The following is a 6,191-nucleotide window of genomic DNA, read 5'->3' as shown; positions in this document are numbered from 1 at the left end:
TTTTTCCTGTAAGACATCTGTAAGCCCAGTTCTCTTTGGTTGTGACATAATAAAAGTGGGAAAAGGAAGACTTGCTGGCCACTATAACTAGGTGTTGTGCTTGATTCAGAGATTATATTGTATGGAGGTGTACATATTGCAGTAATGCTAGGTTGCTGTAAGAGCTGTAAAAGGATTACAGATGCCTAAATCAAGAATTGAGGTTGAACTTTGCTGCTTACTGAAGTTCTTTGCAGCCACCCCTGTTGACAGCAACCAGAGAATACTGAGTAAAACTGGCATCTGACTGCTACCCCCACATTGTTAGCAGCTTTTATCTCTGCCAAGGTGCTGCTACAGACAGTGTGAAATTTCTACTTTACTGTAAACTAAAGGAAGTCCATATGAGACGCCACTGTAAGCATTCATCTACATGTGAATAATGAAAAGTCTGATCTCGTGGGCAATTTCAGAACATACTGCCTGGGTTGCAAGCGAGTTGCAGAGACCGCTGCTCACTCTCTAAGCAGGCATTCTCTTGCTGAGTGAGAGCTCCATGTTTACAACAAGTATGTGGAGTTCTGCATCATCTGCTATCACTGGCCCCTTCCTTCTGAAAATAGGCATCAATGTTTTCCTTGTCCAGTGATTCTGCTCTTGTCTCAGGAAGATGCCACCAGGTTCCAGGTTATGGAGCCACTTGTAAAAGAGCAGAGGGAACTAGTGACATAAGGTAAAAGGAATAATTTGATCTTTAGCCACACGTTCAGGATGTTTACCTGGAAGATAAAAAGCTTGGAACTCCTGTTTCAACAGACACTTGCCTATTTTAAATCAAATAGGCAGTAGCTAGAATACACAAACCAAAGAAAGGAATTTTGGGTTGCTTGCTTTAATCTGAGTACTCAAATTACTAAACTACCAAGTCACATTCTTACTAACATTCTATCTTGGCTTCTAATTCATCTTTAATATCCTTTTTCCAAAGGTTGCATTCAGTAAGCAATTTACAAACTATATCAAATCAGATAAAAAGGCAAGAGCTGACTTCTAACTAATAATAGAATGTGGAGTAGAAAAAAACCAAACTTGCCAATAGTATCTAGATAAGATGTCTTTCAAAGCAAGAACTTATATCATACAATAAGGCTTTTTATTGAACTGCTATGAGAAACATAATTATTATCAGAGTCACTGTAGATAAACTGATACTGATGACTGATTAAAGTGCACCAAAACTCCAGACTCACTAAAATAGTACTGTATTGTAAATAGTGTTTTCATAGACTATTATACCTTAATCTACATACAGTGAATGTTACCTATAGGAAGTATGTCAGTTGTACTGGAGCTGATGAAATGGTTGTGCTGAAATATAGGGCCTAAAAGCCACACATAGGTCTGCATGTAAAATACTGCACCAACAGTAAGTAAACAAGATTTGTTGATCATGAGAACTTACATGGAAATACAATGATAAAGACCTGGGTGAAATGAAAATGTGTATACAGAGGATTAGATTTATTCTACAAATATCTGAGGCTGGAAGGAACCCTGCAAACATACTAAGTTCAACATCAGCCTCCAGACAGAGCTCAATGTACAGAATTCATTTCTGAAAGTTTGTCTCTCCTTTTCCGAAATCTCCAGTGATGAGTTATCTTGCCTGAGGTCATGTAGAAGGTTAGTAGTAGAGCAGAGGGTAGACTGAGATGTTTCTACTATCCTACTACTATTCTACTATCCATCAAGCAAATCTTATTTTTCCAAATGAAGAGTACAGTATTTAAAATAGTTCTACAGAATAGAAGAACTGATTAAAATTTTCCATAATCAGCTATTCTGAACTAGCAGCAGAAGAAATGCGGACTAAGATTAATTCCAACCTTCTATAGTTTCAGGGAAGATAAACTGAATCACTGTAATTTATCTTACAGTACTACATTTTGAGTAAGGGCAAATAGTAAAAAGTGGAAGTCTACTGAAACCTACTGGAAGAACAGGACTGTGTCTAGCATGAAAACAAGGAGGGAGCACAATTTCATACAGAGGATTTTAGATGAGCCTGAAGGGTATAGTGCTAGAAATAAGATTAAATCTAATTATATAAAATTCAGTGTCATGAATTTTGGAACTAATAAAAAGAGTTGCCATGACAAGCTTAGAATTCATCATTTGGAAATTACAGAGGAAGACACAGTTATACCACTTAGTTATGGAGTGACTATGAATTGAAAATGTGCTGCAGAGTACAACGACCGTTCTGTAAAGTCCCAGATTAATTAAAGATGGAAAATGTTCAGTCCTTTTAAAAGGCACTATGGAGTCGCTCTAGAATACTGCATTCTGAAAAGTCCTAGCACAGGGGCTGAGAGAGACCACTATAGTGAGGAGCAGGGTAAGAAAAAACACTTTATGAGAAGGCGTGAAAAAACTTGGCTTGGGTAGACAGAAAAATGAAAGCTATGAGATAAAATGAAAAATGCATGGAGGGTAGAGAATGGGGTGAAGGCCAACACAGGGGCAGCTGAGCTGCTTCTTTGGAGAGAATGTTGAACAGAAGAATGTCATGACCATCTCTTTCATCCTCATCAACTCTCTCATAAGCCAACCTGGCTTTCCAGGGCCGTAACCTGGGAAAAGGAAGTATTTAGTTTATGATCACTAGATGCTGCCTTGTTGCTTGTGGGAACTCCTTACATCACCTCTGCCTAAGCCCTTCCCACTTGTGATGCCATTGGAGTTGGGCCAATAGCCAGCCTTGTTGGCCCAGAGGCAACTTCTGATAATTTGGTGCCACCAACAAGCTTCCGAAGCCTATCTCTTCTCCAAACTATGTCCTCGTGGTACGCAATCACTTCTCAAATGCTGCCAAAATGATGTTAAGTGGTGGGGTTGAATACCTGGGAAATTAATGCATATCATAACGTAGCTTTCAAATGTGAGGAAGAGCTCAGTGGCTCTGACAGGACAGGAATCTTCCATTCAGCATATATTTAACCATGTTATGTGGTGGTTCTTGCTCAATTTAAACTTCAGTCCAGTTTTTCTGATATTCCATATCTCCTATTTAGGTATAGCTTTACATTTCTCATGGGTGGAATAAAGATGTTTCATGAATAAAGCTGTTGAAGAAAACAAGCTTTATTAGCAGCAACAAAAGTAAAAAGTCAACTGTCTTGTGTGTATGCAAGACATAAATATCCATAGATGCAGATAAAATGAGTTTTTAGGCAGTGGCTATCCTGGATGAGGAAATGAAACAGGAAAGTGGTAAACATACAGAAAACAAATAAATGCACATCAGGCTGCTTGGCAGTAAAGCAACATTAAATTTATCTTGCACAAACTAGCTTGACTCCAGGAAGTAAAAAACTCAAGAAAGACAAATTAATGCTGAAAGTAATGAAGAGTAGAAACATATTCTGTGTAGATTTACTTTGTATTATTCTTTTTCTTTTTATTCAGACCTATCTTCATTCATGTCAGTGATATTATTCCATCTCTTAATAACTGTGAATAATTTCAAGCTTTTTTGACATCCACAGACAAAAATTTAAGTGGAACTGAGGTTGATAAACATTGATAAACTTAAACATGGTTTAAGTTGAAATACATTTAAAAATATTTAAAAACTGTTGCAATTAAGTCCCAAATCATAAGTAATAATTTTTTAGTTAGTTGCATGAACCTGAACAGTAGAAGGTATAAGAACGTGTACTTAACTGAGCTGGGGTGCTAGTATTCCCTTTTAAAACCTTTCCAAATTCTTACTTGGTTTGAAGATTATAATCCTGTTCACTGATTAAGTTTCAAATAGTTCAGATATTGCCTCCACTTTTTCTTTATTCAACACTGAAATTACTACTGTTAGCAGAAATCTCGATTTTATTCATAGCGATACTGCGCAAATTCTACAAGATAGTACTTAGGTAATTTTAATGTTTATTGATCTAAACTCGTTGAGACTACTAATTTTTAAATCTCATATTGTTTTGTCCCCCCTCTCTTTCTCTCTGTTGACATTGTTTTAAAAGGATAAGAAAACGTAGCACGGATCTGGGGGAGCCAAATGGAAAATATTTTGTTTGTACCTTCAGACAATTTTATGAATATGTTCTGCTAGTTCACAAAGAGATGTTTTAGCACCGTGTTCCAGAGGTGAAAGATGAGAACTGCAAGTTGGAATGGAAAGCCAAAGTGTTTTTAAGCCCTGTGGTGGAGTGGCAGATGAAAGCACTCATCATGTTTGCTTGAAACTAGTTTGCTTGTGATCTGGAGCAGCACTGCAGTTGTGGGAACAGCATAGTGTAACTGCTTTGCTATTTACTTGTTATCTTTTGCCTAGGAGGACAACTTTGGGTTCTCCCTACTGTCTCCTCAGTAGCATTCTTGTGCTGGGGCATGTTGTGAAGTTTGTTCAGGACCCAGAAGGGCTTTCACATTGTTGATTTACTGTCCAGTGATATCCATTGCCCCCTGAACATCACTGGTACTGACAGAAAAGTAAGAGATTTGAGAGACAAATTGGTGCTATTTGCATTTGAATTTCATGTGTTGCTAGTGCTTAGTCACTTAATATAAGCCTTTGCTTTATTCCTTTCAAAAATTTAGTGCTTAGTTTCTTCTTCTTCCTACCTTTGATACTGCTGATTCCATTGTAAAGAGAATTCCAAAGATCACCAAAGTCCATTGCAGGATTCCCAATGACCAGTCTGGATTTTAGACCAGATTTCAGCCTATAAGTTTTATTTGCACAACAAATGGCCACCTGTGAGTGTGAGTTACATAATGTCTTAAGTTGACCCACTTTTTTCTGATTAGATTAGCTGAAAGCATATAAATGAGCATATAAAATTTTTACTAAGTTGTTGAAAGGGTGTAAATACATTTAACTATTTAATGCATTTAGCACCGCTAAAGGCCATTCTGAGAGCGTTCTGCTTTTATCTTACATCTGCACTTCCAGATTTTTAGCAACCTGATTATGCCTAACGTGCAACCTCATCATCATATAACTTACCTCACCAACATTTTCTTCATTGTGACCTATCTGCTATGCAGTAGCAGATGGCATAAATCTGAATTCTCAGGAGACGTTTGTCATAAAAGACAGCCTAATGCTGTAAAGGCAGTGCCTATGAGAAATTGATTAATGTTGCCAAGTGGCCAGGTAAGATCAGTGTTGCTGTTACTGGTAACAGTCACAGCATCTGTGCTAACTTTGCGACTTGGACAACAGTACCTCAGAGTTATAAACACTTCAAATGAGAATGTGGGTCTGAATCTGATGTACTTTTAATGCATTGGCCTCTTGAGACTTCAACTTCCAACGTGGCACTAGAAAACGTCTTCAGTGCAAAGGCAGATTTATCAAAGTGAGAGAAGGCAGTGGTTATCAGGAGATAAATTTATTGGCACTGAGGATAGCTCAGACTGTGTCTGTGATGAACCTCTGACTGGGGGTGTCTCAGCTGAGCAGAAGTGACTTCTGAAAGCAAGGCAGCAGCCAAATTCTCAACATCGGTAACAGGCCATTAATATTTTAACAATGCAGTCTCATAAATATGGTTTTTTTGTTATTGTAGGAAACTCTGTGCCTAAGGTGGCTGTCTAGAAAATGGAGTAATTTAAAGACAAATGTCTCATAATCAAGGAGAGCTGTCAGAAGCCGCTGGGCAAACGAAGTGCTCAGTGCCAGTAATATTTATACGTGATTCCTAAAATAAACAGAAACAATAAAACAAAAAACTCAGCTACAAACAAACACAAAACATCATTAACAAATGAAAACAAAACAAAAAATCCAGTGTATTTAATGATCTAGCACAACTTTTAACACAACTATTCTGAGACAGAAGGTATGGGATATAGAAAGTTGATGGATTAGTCTCTGAAAATATATTTCCCTTCTGTTGATGGGGAAAAAGATTAAATGCACCTCACATTTTTGACCAAAGTTATCCATCCTAGAGTAGAGATCTCTGTGTTTTATTTAGTTTCTTGGTCTCCTCCCTCCTTGAATGGCTGGTCTTTGCCCTTCAACTCCATCAGCATGAGGACCACAAAGGCATATAGTATTTCCTAGCAAGTCATCTGATAAATGCAGGCAAAGAAGCAAACTAAGATCAGGATTTCATTGATTGCTTTATCTAGATCCCCTTACATGTGAAATCAAAATTTTTAGCTTATTCTTATTTTGTGTGTGTGTG

At 37.5% G+C, this 6,191-nt stretch overlaps 1 long non-coding RNA gene across 2 annotated transcripts in view; it reads left to right on the top strand.

The window, feature by feature from the left end:
• Positions 1 to 6,191, top strand: part of LOC109366065 — a 19,648-nt gene that overhangs the window by 11,276 nt on the left and 2,181 nt on the right. The window lies entirely within an intron of this gene.

This window comes from Meleagris gallopavo, chromosome 2 (assembly GCF_000146605.3).
Source record: "Meleagris gallopavo isolate NT-WF06-2002-E0010 breed Aviagen turkey brand Nicholas breeding stock chromosome 2, Turkey_5.1, whole genome shotgun sequence".
Taxonomy (NCBI): Eukaryota; Metazoa; Chordata; class Aves; order Galliformes; family Phasianidae; genus Meleagris; species Meleagris gallopavo.
The sequence above is the reverse complement of the archived record's forward strand: the minus strand, read 5'-3'. Positions and strand labels throughout refer to the sequence as shown.